Raw genomic sequence first — 13,861 nt, forward strand, 5'->3', positions numbered from 1 at the left:
ACACGAGAATCTGCTGCTGGGCACATCGCGGGGGACAGGCGGGGGGACACCGGGGGATGTCGCCGGCAGAGCCTGCCGGTGGAGACGGGGCTCTGCAAAGCCTCCGCCTGCCACAAGGGGATGCCGGAGGCCGCGGGAGGAGGTTTTCGGTGTTCTTTTGGGGTAAGAAACTTGCACATCGACGTCGTGGCATCCTCCAGATGTGATAGCATCAACTCAGATGTGATGGCATCATCCCAGATGTGACGGCATCCTCCAGATGTGATAGCATCAACTCAGATGTGATGGCATCATCCCAGATGTGATGGCATCCTCCAGATGGGACGGCATCATCCCAGATGTGACGGCATCCTCCAGATGTCATAGCATCCCCCCATATGGTGGCATCCTTCCAGGCATCACCAGAGCCTCCCTGCCTGGGAACCGGTTCCTTAGGGACACCCTGAACCCAGCTAACAGGAAGAAGGACCTGGAGCACTGCACCTGGCAGAGCATCACCCCCTCAGGAGCATCCCTGCAGGTTATGAAGGCCAGGAAGCAGCTGGAGGCCAGCCCTCATCCTTCCCCCCCTGCCCAGGGTCCCGTTGGGAGCACTGAGCCCGGTGGTCTGGCCCAGGTCACTCAACCCTCACTGCCTGGTCATCTCCATCACAAAACCAGGGCGCAATAACTCAGCATGGAAGGGAAGTGGAGGGCGTTGATTTAAACATGGGGACTGGCTCTCCTCACCCTGGCCCTCCTCAGCATGAGCAGGGCTGGATCATGGCCCCGTGGTGACACCTTCTGCACTCGGGTGATGCCTGGAGAAGGAGCGGAGCAGCAGGGAAAGGGCTGGAGGTGGGGAGGTGTCTGGTGTGCCCCTGCCCTGCTGTAAATCAGTGCTGGGTGTCACCGGAGGAGGTGACAAAGCCACCCCTTTGCAGGCAGTGCAAACCTGGGGTCAGGCTGTGATTTACTGTGTGAGGGCGGCTGCGGTTCTGGTGCAAGCAGGAGTTTTGCTGGGGCTTGGTGGGGGTTTGTAGTGAAGGGTGATGTGAAGGTTCCAAACCATGGTGCAACCTCCTCTGCCTTCCCCATCAGCTGCGTGGCCACAGACCCAAACCATCTGCCTTCACTGCTGCCTGCATCCCTTTCCCTTAGCCAGAGCACTGCGGAGCAGGGATTGCCTCCTATGGTGGGTCCTGGCATGCCAAGGAATGTCACTGTCTGCAAGCAGTGAGGACAAAGCCATCCCTGTATCCACCTGTGCATCCATCCCTCCATCCAGCCCTGCCTCTGTGTATCCATCCCTGCATCCATCACACTCTGCTCAAGGAGCTGCTGCCTGCAATGGGACAATAACCCCTTGTCCTGCTCCTGCCTCGTGTGGTGCCATCCCATCCCCGGAGGTTCCACACGTTGAGCAGGGAGGCACCCGCCTGCCTGCTCCAGCACGTGCTTAAAACCAGGGGATTTCACTGGGATTTACCTGGAATACACCGTAAATCGCCTTACCCGAGGCTGTGGGCAGGCGCCTGGGATGTCGTCTCAGCCCCAAGCTGGACTGAGGGGGTGTGTGGGGAGCAAGGTGCAGGATGGGGCTCTGGGAAGCAGGATATTGAACCAGCTTCATTGCAGCCGGTCTCCATCCTCAGGGGCTGGTGGGATGCTCCTGATTCCCACCGTCCTGTCTCATTGAGGACCTTGGGTCAAAAGAACCAAAGAAATGCCAAGAAAGAGGCTTTTCTGATTAAATTCCAGCCACCGGGAGCCAGGGATCAATTCCAATTTCTCTCTTCTTTTTCTCTTTGGAAGTGGGTGGGGAAGTGCTGGGAATGGCACAGGAGAAGGGGGAGGAAATCAGACTTGCTAATTCCCCAGCTGTAATTATAGCTAAAGAGGAGCGTGAGGTCCCTGGTGTGTGCGGGGTGATTCAGGGCTGCTCGGGGAGGCCTCAATGAGGTTTGGCAGGAGAGGGGCTCAGCCCTCCCTCCCCGGTAATTGTGTTCCTGGTGCCGCAGATGGTGCTGGCTCCGGATCCTTGCTATAAAGAAGATGGATCGTGGCGCGCGGAGGGCGACGGCATCGTGCCTCCATGAGGAGCGTTATCCATCAGGCCCTTTACGAGGCAGCAGTAGCCGGCACAATAAGGAATTGCCCAGCAGGTAAAGGCCATCACATACAGTGTCCCTGTCCCCAGCCACGGCCCTGCTTTTCCAGCCCATCTTCCTGGTTGTCGCTTCCCAAATCCCCATAGAAGCAGCTCTTCACCGGGGTGACGCGGCACCGTGATGCCTGTACGTGGCTCAGTGCAGGAGATGCCCGTTATTCCCCTGATATTCCAGACATCTCCATGCTCTTGGAAGAGCCGTGAGGTCCCGGCTGCCTGGAAGGGGGCTGAGGAAAAGGCTGGAAATGAGCCCCAGCACCACAGTGAAGGTCCCATGGGGTGGTGCTGAGGAGTGTGAATGAAGGAGTTGATTGTTTCAGTGCTTGGCTGGGTCACCTCCAGGTATTTCCAGTGGCTCCGTGTGATCCTTTTGGAGCCTGGGGCAAAACAGGGGCCAGAGGGACCCTAACAACTGTCCCGAGGGGCTGAGCACAGGGAGAGAAGCAGGGTCCTTGGCTCCGTAAGTAGATGCTGAGTTATCTGCTCCCACAGGCAATAAATGGAGATGGGAGAGTGCAGGGATGGGATCCGCATCCGCCGGGAGCATCACGGCGTGGAAGGGAGGGTGGGATCCCCCGGGCACGGGGAAGGGACCGGGATGGAGCCGGGTTTGGTGATTTACAAGATGTGACAAGGCCAGTGCAGGATGATGGATAGGAGGTGGGTAACGGCGCTGCCCAGCTGGGCCCTGCTGCTGTCAGTGCAGGGGAGAGGATGTCCCCAGCTATTCATCATCCTTCCAGGCCCCTGCGGCGCTGTGGACACCCCGTGTCCAGCACACACGGATTAACCCTTTCCAAGGGGGCAAATCCTGCCGTGCGCATCCTGGCTGCAGCAGGGGGATGAGGTTTCGCTCTCATCCCGTCCCATTCAGTGGGATGCTGCTGCAGGGGAAGCAAGCAGGGCTTGTTCCTGCATGGAAAAGAGTCCATCCGAGCAGGATCAGGCCCGGCAGTGTCAGAGTATCCTGGTGATCCCAGCCCTGCTTCAGCAGTGGGGAAACTGAGGAACAAAGCTGTGAGGGGCTGCGCTCTGCTCTGCTCACCAGCAAGAAGCCGCCTCCTCACCCTACCTGGGTGCTGCTTCCCATCCCGAATAAACCCCAAACAGCCCCTGATGGAGCACTTTGGGCAGATCAAAGGCTTTTTCCTCCACCGTTTAGAGGAGAATCCTGGTGTTTGAGGCAGGATCTCTTTCAGCATCACCGTGGTGGGAGATGCTGGGTGCCATTCCCTCCCCTACAGCCCCGCGTGCCGGGGTGCAGCTGTAACCCAACGCTCCCATTCCTGTCATGTTTTACATGGCCGGGCATGTGGTTATATTTTGATTTTCCAACCTTTGCTTTTCCCAAAGGAGGGAATGAAAGGGTCACTTTATTGTGCCTCCCGAGAGCCCCCCGGCTGCCGAAAAAGCAGATGCCTTCTGCTTAATCTGCCCTGTTGCTATGTAAACCTCCTTCCTGCTTTGATGTCCCCTATAAATACTCCATGTGTTTCCAATAAACTGGCATTTTTATCACTGGAGCTGTTAAAGGCAGATCTGTGTCAGATTTGTCCCTGAGCTCGGCCGGGGCTTCTCTAGGATCACCTCCCTGCCCTTGGAAAGGGGCTCATTGGAGCCGGGAATGGGGGTTTGGGCAGGGGCTGTGCTGCTCCCAGCACGATGGGATGCTAAGCCCTGGGCATGGGACCACCACTGCCCTAAGGGCTTTGCCTGCCCCATTGGGCTCCTCCTCGCAGCCTGGTCTCTTCCAGCCCCTAATTCTGCAGTTTAAATGATGGGATGAGAGCAAAGAGGGCGCAGGGAATGTAACCCAGCGCCCTTCCATGGGGAGCAGCCCCGCAGCAAGGACCTGCCTCCCTTTTGTTAACATCATTGCACCGAGCTTCTCGGGTGAGCCCCACCTCACCTGCTCCCAGAGCCCTCCTCCATCTCCCTACAGTTCCCCCCTGCCCTTTGGCTGATATAAATCTCTCTGATTATCATTGTCACCCAAGGATGGAGCTCAAACTTCCCCCTGCTCCCAGCATCACGGTCACGGGTGCATCCCTGCATCCTACTGCTGGCAGTGATGCTGGCAGCGTGCGAGTCTTTGGGATGCTCAGCCCTGGGGGGAGAGCATCATCCCTGCTTCTCTGCAGCGGGACATGCTCTGGGGTGGATGAGTCCCCCCCATCCTTGGGATGTTTGGGAATGAGGGCTGAGTGTGGCCCGGGGCATTCAGTCTGTGTGACAGAGCGGAGATGGATGTGTGTGGTATCTCAGAGGGGTGTTGGATGCAGGGGACCATGGTCTGGGGCTTCCCAAAGCTCTGTGTGAGGGGTGTGAGTGATGCTGTCACTCTAAAAGACCCTGGTGGGGCACAAGCTCTGATTTGAACCTTTCCAGCCTCGGATGCTCCTACAGGAATGGGCTTTGTGCTGCGGGATGGCAGCTTCATCTCATCCCCCTGGAGCCTGCATCTTCCTCCTCGTGCTGCTGCATCCTTCCCAGGGGAAGATGCTCCTGCAGCTCCTGGTGCCCGCTTCAACCACGCTCTGGTACAGCCAACACTGAGACCCCATCAAAGCCCAAATCCCAGTGGTTCCCTGTTGGGAAGCAGGGGGAGGGGCTGTTGTAGGGATCTGTAATCCCTGTTTTGGCCTGAACCGCGGTGTCGGGAGCATGGCTGATATATGCTGCAAGAAGAGGGGTCGGCAGCGCCGGTATTCTTTATCCTGACAGGGCAATGAAAGTGTTATGTAGTCGTGACGCCTCCCTGCTGCTCCCCCCCCCCTTGGCCTTTATCAACCTGAAAGAGCCCAGGATCCTATTTATAACCTAACCTGAATTGTGCAGGGCCTGGGGAAGGGGCCACAAAGAGCAGTGATTTATGGAGGCGGATAAAACAATGCAGACCCTCCACGCTCTGCCCCGGCCCGGAGGGGAGACCCCTTCACCCAGCCCTGGGGTAGGGGGGGGTGTCCAAATGCTCCTGCTTGCTTTGCACAAGGTGAAAGCAGCCCCTGTGCTGGTTTATGGGGTTGGGATGGGAAAGGGAGCTTCCCGGGATGCTATTCCCCAGCCAGGGCACTACCACTGCTCTATGGACCATGGTCTGCTCGGTCCTTCATGTGTGGTTGTTGAGTGTTTGTACCTCTGCTGCCCACCCCGAGATGTCCATGGGGGTCTCTCTGATACCATTGGATAGGTTTGAAATGAAGGACTTGGATAAAAAGTGCTTCCTGATGGCACTGACAGATTGCAAAGCCTCTGATCCCACAGGGAAGGGGAGGGCTGACAGCGGAGTCCTCTCCCCAAGGTCAAACCACTTCCATCCCTCACCCTCGCCTTCCTAATGACAGTGTCAGTGTCTCCCTGTGCCACCCATCCTCCTGTATCCCAGCCCGCTGCCCACATTGCCCCCTTCTTCCCCTTTTCCGGGGGTCACCAATGGGCCTCCTGCCCCTTGTGCATCCCTCAGGTTATTGCTGATGACTTTGGCATTTGGAATACCTCCCTTTGGAGCTGTGACACGTTGATGCTTGAAGCAGCACAGCAGGGTTTGGACTCTCCCTATGGCCTAATCACTGCCAGATTGCCGGGCCCCATCCTTGGGGTTGTAGCTGCACATGTGGGAAAAGTCACCCTCATCCCAGCTCCTTGGGAGCAGGTTCTGCAGAGGGAGATGCAGCACCAGGTTAAGCTTATCCATGTTTTCCAGGGCAGGAGGACCTGGAAGCTGAGCTGAGCAGCACCAAGTGTTTCATTAGGGATGCTCTACCTGTGGGTGGGAATCTCCGTCATCCCAGCTCTGGATCATCAGCTGAGGGTTGATGTGCTGGCTCCCGCCGCGGTGCTGGTCCATGAGCTGCAGTTTCACACTGAAGAGCTCAATGAGGGTGTTTCTCCTATCTGAGCTAATCCATTCTCATCCACGCCGAGGTCAGGCAGGGTGCAGGCGCTGCAACCCGAGTGAGAACAGCTCTTGACAAGGGAGCTCTCGCTCTGCTTTCCATCAAGCGTCAGCCCTGCTGCCATCAGAGCTTCCCTTTGGTGCCAGAGCCAGGGACACGGCACATCCCTGCTGCTGGATTGGTGCTGGGGGCTGCCAGCCTGGTGTCCCTGTGCGAGCAGAGCCATGGGATGGGGCAGGAGGAGCGGGATGCTGATGGATGGGAGACCCTGGGGGTATAAGGAGGCGATGGAGCTGCTGATGCATGTTCCTGGCCCTTCCTCCCTCCCCTTTGCACATTTGGGGTTTTGATTCCATTCACCCTGAGGGGGAAATTGGGGGTTGAAATCCCACATCTGCCTTCTGGAATGCATTCACCCTGCTCCTTCAGCTTCTAGCTCCTCCTCAGCCCTCTTCTGCTTCCACCACAGCTTCAACTCATGGGACAACTTTCATCTCCATGAGCAAGAAGGACCAAATCTGGACTTGTATAAGCCTGGGAATGGTCACCCAATTGGTCTCTGTCATAAATCCAAGTACTGGGATGAAGCCCCCTTCTCTTCTTCCAAAACTTCACCAAGTTTGAGGCCCACATCTTTAGATTTAGGCCTTTCTCCATCAAAATGATGCTCTTCCTTCCTGCTTTCCGGAGCTCAGAGGCACATCCACGATGGGTTTGAAGTCCTGCTCCCTCATCTAAAGTCCCGCAGAGGTTCCTCAATGGAGACATTCACAACATCTGAGACAACACCCTCCTGGAGTTCATGTTTCATTGTGCCTTGATTTATCATCTCTTGAGTTAATCATTGACCTTAGCTTTGCCTCAGTCAATATTTACCTCCCTAGCTCAATAAATCTTGACGTTCACCTCAACAGAAGTCAATATCTCTTTAGTGTTTATCTATTCCTTCTGGTGCTCATTTTGCTGAAAGCTTTTCCTTATCCTCATGAAGCTCTCTTGGCACCTGGAGAGGAGCAACCTTTGCTTATCCACTATAGACAGAGCCTTTGCTTCTCTCCGTGGGACACCACGGACACGAGCCAGGGGTGGCAGGCAGCTGATGGGTGCTGTTCTCCTGAGCCCACTGCTCATGGAGGGGATCCACCTGTGATGGGACGGAGGAGGGAGGGGTGCTCTTAAAGATGCTGTTTCCATAGGCTGAATAATCCTCCCCTCTGAGCACTCAGGTCTCAACTGCTCCTCACTTCTGTCCTCATGGGACACGCTGCCTGGAAGTGGCTGCACAAGGCTGAGGACACACTTCCATGGGTTCTCCTCTCTTATCCCTACTGCCAGAGTCTGGGCTCCTGGCTCTGGGGCAGCTGCCACATCCTGTAACACTGGGTATGAGCAGAGATGTGGCCTTACAGCCATCCAGAGTGGGAATGAGTCTCTGCTCCTTGACTCCCGTTGCACGTCCTCTTGCCCATCAGGCCATAATCCTTGCTCTCTGTGCCCCCGTGAGCAGGAGAAGGGAAGAACCCTCAATCCCGAGCTCCTGCCTCCAACTTCTAATATTCTAATTGAGTGAATTGACCTGGAGGAGTCTCTTGAGCTCTGCCCGACCTCTTAAACAACAGGTCAAGGATTTAGCGTGGCGGCGCTGACCTCTTCCCTTATCTGCTAATGCTGCTCCTCTCTCAATTAGCTCCCGTCCCCCGACCCAGGGAAGTTGGGAACCACTTGGCAGGCATCAGAGGGGGCTTCCTCCATGCCCTGACATGGAGATCATTGCAGCTCCCTTTGGATTTGCTGCCGCTCTCCTGCAGCATCCTTCCGCAGGGATGTGTCCTCCGTGCCCGGGCAGCTCCCTCCTGCGTCCAGAAGATGGACTCACATCCACTGGGGGAGGTTGAACCTCTCTAGGTAACCCTTCCTTGCTCCATGCCACCTTCTCCCATCCAGCACAGCCGGCTGGTCCAGCCCCGCGCTCGCTCCACAGGGAGCATCATTCCACGTTTATGGGCATCTGAGATCGGTAAAGCCATAAAGCTCTGCCTGGGCCAACGCTCCCTTCCCAAGAGCCCGCTCTGGGGAGCAGCCCTGGCTCTCCCAGGCCTGTTCAATTAGCACCGGGCTCCGCATTCCAGAGTATAAATATCTGCCATTGTGGTGCTGAGGAATGCGAGTGTGGTGGGCTCTAAAATTAAAGAGCTGGGACGGAGGCATCTCGGGTTACCAGAAACAAGACTCCATTGTGCTCCCGTTGGGGCTTTGCTGGCTGGATGTGAGCGTTTCCAAACCGCCTGGTTGAATGCGAGGGACAAAGTAGCCTTTAATGGCACAAGTTTTATACAACTCTGGAGTCAGACCCCTCCAGGGTACCCCATGTGCAGCGTGTGAGGATGCTCCAGGGGTTGCAGTGGTACCCAGAGGGGTTTCTGTCCTCTGTACGGGATGCTCCAGGGTCCTGGTCTCTTCTCCTGCCTCAGCTCTCCACATCTTTAAACACATGAGGCTGGGGTCAGGGTTAACTCGCACCCTGTGCCGCAGGGAGGAAGGTGCTGCAGGATCCCATCCCTCGCGCACAGCCGCTGCTCCGCTCTGTTTAACACCAGGGATGCTCTGCTGATGTTTACTGGACATGAGGCCACTTGTGCAGAGGAATTTCTGGCCCCTGGACAAAGCTGCTGCTGGGGAAATGATTTCCCTTTGTTCTTGACAATGTACCCTGCAGAAGGAGTGGGAAATGGGTCAGGGTGGGTTTGTGCTGGGGCTGCACTGGGGATGTGCGGGTGCTGTTTGACCTCCTTCTATGACAATGGAAAGGGAAGCTCCATCCTGATGAGTCCTGCCTGGAGCCAAATCCTTCAGGAGAAGCTCTCCCTGTTTCTCACTGCAAATCTGAATGCCTCCTTGGCTGGACATAAGGAGCAGGGTTAGAAAGGAGGCAGGAATCAGCTGGATGGAAGGAGCAGAAAGTCAGATTTGCCCTTTATTTGCTGGTTTATTCCACTCTTTATAGGATGGATGCAGCTCGTCACAAGGGGGGTTGCTTCTGAGAGCTCCCTCCCTGTGCCTGGTGCAGCTCTAGTTTTGCATTCCCACTTCCTCCTCCCTGCTCCTACTGGTGCAGCAGGAGGGATGCTGGGATGCAGCGAGCTGCTGGGACAGCTCTGATCTTCCCTTCCTTGGATGAGGGTTTCCTTTCACATCTTACCTTGGTGATGGCTAGCAGTGTGGATGGAGCTGCCACAGGGATCCCGGATCCCCCTTTGCCAAGGGTCCTGCTGCTTCCTTCTCATCCCACCCCATGCACATGGGCTTTGATTGCGGCTCCCAGCCCGAACGCCTGCTTGTGATGCAGCAAGAACACAGCGAGCTCAGTGAATATGGAGCTGTTTCCTGTTGCCGTGTCCCCTGAGCAATCAATTTATGGCCCCTAAAGCTCCTCTAAGTGGATTTAGCCTCTCAAGATAAATCTTTTCCCTTTGTGCACCCGGAGCGCGGCCCCGGTTCTGCGGCTGCTGTTGTTAAATCAGGCGTTCAGGGGGATTAAACCCCAGGGATGGATCCAGGGACGGACCCATAGCTAGAACAGGGCTGGACCCATGACTAGGACATAGCTGGACCCGTGGCTGGACCCATGGACCAAGAGGTAGTGGCCGCATCCCCAAAGCATCCTCATAGTCATGGCCTTTGATTTATATTTTAATTAAGGGCCATGTTTGCCCTGGGGGAGGATTTTAGGCCTGAATTACGGCTCCTACACAAACGGGCTGAACAAAGAGCTCCTGGAAGCCCTCTCCCTGCTGCCTTCCTCTGCCCCCCAGCAGAGATAAGCCCATGAGGACCCTCCTTGGGATGGAGCGGGATGCTGGGGCTGCTGCTTATCCCCGGGAGCCACTTTAGGTAAATAAAGCTGCCAATGGAGCCTCTGCCCTCTCCATCTCTGCACAGTGAACGGGGTCCCTGTGCTGGGGCTGATGCTCTGGGGCTCAGGGCTTGCCCGTTGTGCTGCTCCCCTTTGGCAAAGTGGGGACCACGGCCCTTCTCCACCATGGTGGGGGGCAAAGCAGCTGGCCTGGGGTTCTGTCCTTCCATAGGGGGACATAAGGAAGGGAATGGAGGCAGCTTCACCTCTCGATGGGGAGGAGGAGGTGGGTTTGGGATACTCGCGATGGGGGATGCAGCCCCTGGCTCCAGCCCTCTGCTTGTGCTGGGCTGGAACAAGCCCTATTAACTACACAGGCTTTAAGCACAACCAGATGTGGGAGATGAAGCTGTTAAACTCCTTTTGTGCTCTCAGCAGAGGCTGAGGGGGGGTCCCAGCCCAGCGGCTGCAGTTACTGAACCCAGAGGCTCCACTGGTGCCACTTAGATCGCTCACATGTGACAATTCAGTGCTGAAACCAAGACTGAGGCTTGTGCCGCCCGAGCTCCTTCCCCAGTCACTGCTTATTCACAAGCATCCTCTCCTCCAGAAATGCAGTTCAAGCTCTTTTTAAGGAGGAAACCCCCTCCAAGAGGCAGTTTCTGGAGGATGAAGGGCACAAGAACTCATGTTCCCTCTTAGGGGATGCTGCGCTTCCGCTCTTGTCACCCGGCGCAGGTACCCCCTAATCCTGGGAGCAGCGAGGATCCAGCGCCAGTAAATCAGGAGCTCTCTGTGATTTGATGGAACGTTCATAAATCAGACAAATGAAAATAGCTCGAGCCTTGTAAAGCATAAATCAGGCTCCGGCACGCTGCTATAGAACAACCTGGAGATTGATGGCTGTCTGCCTGCATGAGGGAGCCTGGGAAGATGGCCCAGCTCCTCCCCACTTCCCACTGCCTGTCCCACTGCTGCTTCCTAATGGCACGCCATTAGACCTGGCCTATGCCCAACTTCTGTAACTGGTTATACTGGCACAACTGGTCTCCACCCCCAGCTGCAGGCTTGATGTTCACAGCTTCTCCATTCAACCCAGTCCATGTCTCAGCACCCTCACAGGGAAGAGCTTCTGCCCAAGAGCTCATCTCAGTCTCCCCTTGGGCAGGTTAAAGCCATTCCCCTTGACCTGTCCCTACATCCCTTTGTCCAAAGCCCCTCTCCATGTTTCTTGGTGCCCTCCATGGACCCCTTGATCCAGGCGGGATCAAGCCCAGGGTTTGCAGGAGCCCTGTCCCGATGCCGCAGGTTTTACTGCTTTGGGAGGTGTGAAGAGTTAAGTGCTCGGCCCGAGGGCAATTGCTCCCTGACACGAAGGCAGCAGCGTGTTCCAGCAGGATAATCCGCTCTGCCTGCGGGGTTTATCCCTGTGCATGGGGCTTCCAGGGGGATTCGTGCATCTGAGGCCCCCTGAAAGCAGCCATGTGCTTCCCAGACATCCCAGTGAGGGGTCCTCGTGCTGGGGAGCTGCTGGTTTCCCGGGATCCCCCCAGCTCTCTGCTCCGAGCATGATATGGGGTCTCTGTTCCTGCTGTGCTGGCAAAGTGGGGCTGGGATTCAAGTCTCCCTATAGCACTCCTCATCCCAATGGGGTGATTCCCTGGGATGCAGCCAGTGCCACAAGGCCACAAACTGTTGGTGTGCTGGGTTTTAAGAGCTGAAATGAGCTGAAACAGAGCAGCAAGACAGGTCCTGGACCAGCATCACATCCCCAGCATCTCCCTTCCAACCCCATCCCACCACACAGGGATGAGCCACTTCAGCTCAGCCTCTCATGGATTCATGGGCAGATTTCAAGCCCTTTGTAGCTGGAATTTCCAGCTCCCCCCAGTCCCGAGGGAAAAGGGACATTAAATAATTAGAGACCTCTTCAATTAGTGCCCCTGGCTCAGCGCTGGGCGCCCTGAGTGCCTCAGCCCTGCTCTCGCATCTGCTCCCACCGCACAAGCCGGGGCAGGGAGCTGTCACCCCTCCTTGAACCAGCAGAAAACATCAGCCTCACATGGCCAAAGCCCCCAGCCCTCGGATTATCCCGGTTTGGCCTCAAACCCCACTGTGAGCAGTGGAATTCCGGCTTCCCGGCGGGAGCAGGGAAACCCCCGTGGTCTGCAGGAGGAGGTGTCAGCGCGGATCTTCACTGATGGTCTCCATCACGGATCAAACCGCTGCACAAGTAACGAGTTTGGACTTTTGAGGAGGGGGATCATGGGCAGTGACTGGTGAAAAGGAGCGCTCTGACCCCGCAGCTCCATCCCGCCTTTCCTTGGCTAATGAGGGGGGGTGAACTCGGCAAGCAGAGAGGAATCCGGCTTCCCACTGCAATAAAAGGCAGTTTATACCCACTGAAACGGGAATGCCAGCCTCGTTTTACAGCTGCCTGGGATTAGCATCCTTAGATGCTGGGTTTAGGATGGCAGCACCCAGATACACACAGTCCTGGGCCTGCGATGCTGCAATGTCCGAGCCTGGATGACCATGGCTGACCATGGCCAACCTAACTGATGTGGTTGAGGTGGATGGTTGGAACCCCGCTGTCTCACAGGGTATGCGGGTGGGATATGGGCAGCGATGGGGAAGGTGGTGGCATCATTCCAGACCTGCCCTGAGCCAAACAGGAGGCTGAGCCGGAGCTGGAGCTGCCCTTGGATGAGCTGTGCTGGGGCACTGGGAGCGCGGGGCAGGTCCTGGTGCATCCGACTGGGATTTGCTGGGTTTTGGTGTTTTCCTGCAATCCTACACACAAAACTCATTCCTGGTGCTGTCATTCGGGATGCTTCCTCTGCTGGTGGATGGAGAAAAGGGACTCATGCAGGGATGCAGCAAGAAGCTGAATTCCTTTTCCTGTTGAATGTAGAAAAGCCCTGGATGCTCCTTCTGGAGCACCAGGTTTCTAGGGAATACCAGTGATGGGGAGGTGGTGGGGAGCGAGTTTTGAGGCATTTTCTGCTGATCATAAATTTACTGATGGAAATAAACTGGGAACCTCCAGATCCTGCATCACCCCTGGATCCGGCTGGGATCAGGCAGAGTATCCCTTCAGCTTTAATGTCTGCCCTAGTCCAGGCAATGCTCGCCTGCTCCTGCAAAGGAAAATATTCCCTAATCCCTGAGGGAATGACAACATTTGTGCGAGGCAAATAAGGCCATGATGTGATTACAGCAGGGAAGAGCCTGAGCTGGTTAAACAACATGAAGTGGGGCTTTGGAGAGTGAAGGGGAGGTGGCTGCTGGGTGTTCCTGGTGCAATCCCACCCCAAAAAGGTGAATTTTGGGGCACGGAGAAGGGAGCGCATGGCCCAGTGCCACAGTAAATGGGCTGTGCTGTGGCCACCTCCCATCGACACCGTATCCTTGGGGCAAATGGTTTATTTTTGCACGGTAAACTAATAGTAGGAAAGTATTCCAGGTATTTGGGATTCCTCCGAGCACTTCAGCAGCTGAGGACCCAGCCCATGGGCTGCAAATGGGTCCTTGGGGGTACAGAAAGGACTGGAGCTGGGGTGCAGGGCTCAGGGTGCTGAGGAGCTGGAGTACAGGGTGCACGGGGCTGGGGGGCAAGGGTGCTGAGGAATCAGGAAGCCATGGAGCACGTGGGTGCTGGGAGTCAGGGTGCATGGGTTCTGGGATGCTGTGGTGCAGGGATGCTGGGTGCAGGGGTTCGGGTGCAGGGATTCTGGGGTGCAGGGATGCTGGGGTGCAGGGGTTCGGGTGCAGGGATGCTGGGACGCTGTGGTGCAGGGATGCTGGGGTGCAGGGGTTCGGGTGCAGGGATTCTGGGGGGCAGGGATGCTGGGGTGCAGGGGTTCGGGTGCAGGGATGCTGGGGTGCAGGGGTGCTGGGGTGCAGGGGTTCGGGTGCAGGGATGCTGGGGTGCAGGGGTTCGGGTGCAGGGATGCTGGGATG

Source organism: Pezoporus flaviventris, unplaced genomic scaffold, assembly GCF_033815535.1.
Source record: "Pezoporus flaviventris isolate CSIRO_AGI_PZ_B2104156 unplaced genomic scaffold, CSIRO_AGI_Pfla_v1 ptg000400l, whole genome shotgun sequence".
In the NCBI taxonomy this organism is placed as follows: domain Eukaryota; kingdom Metazoa; phylum Chordata; class Aves; order Psittaciformes; family Psittacidae; genus Pezoporus; species Pezoporus flaviventris.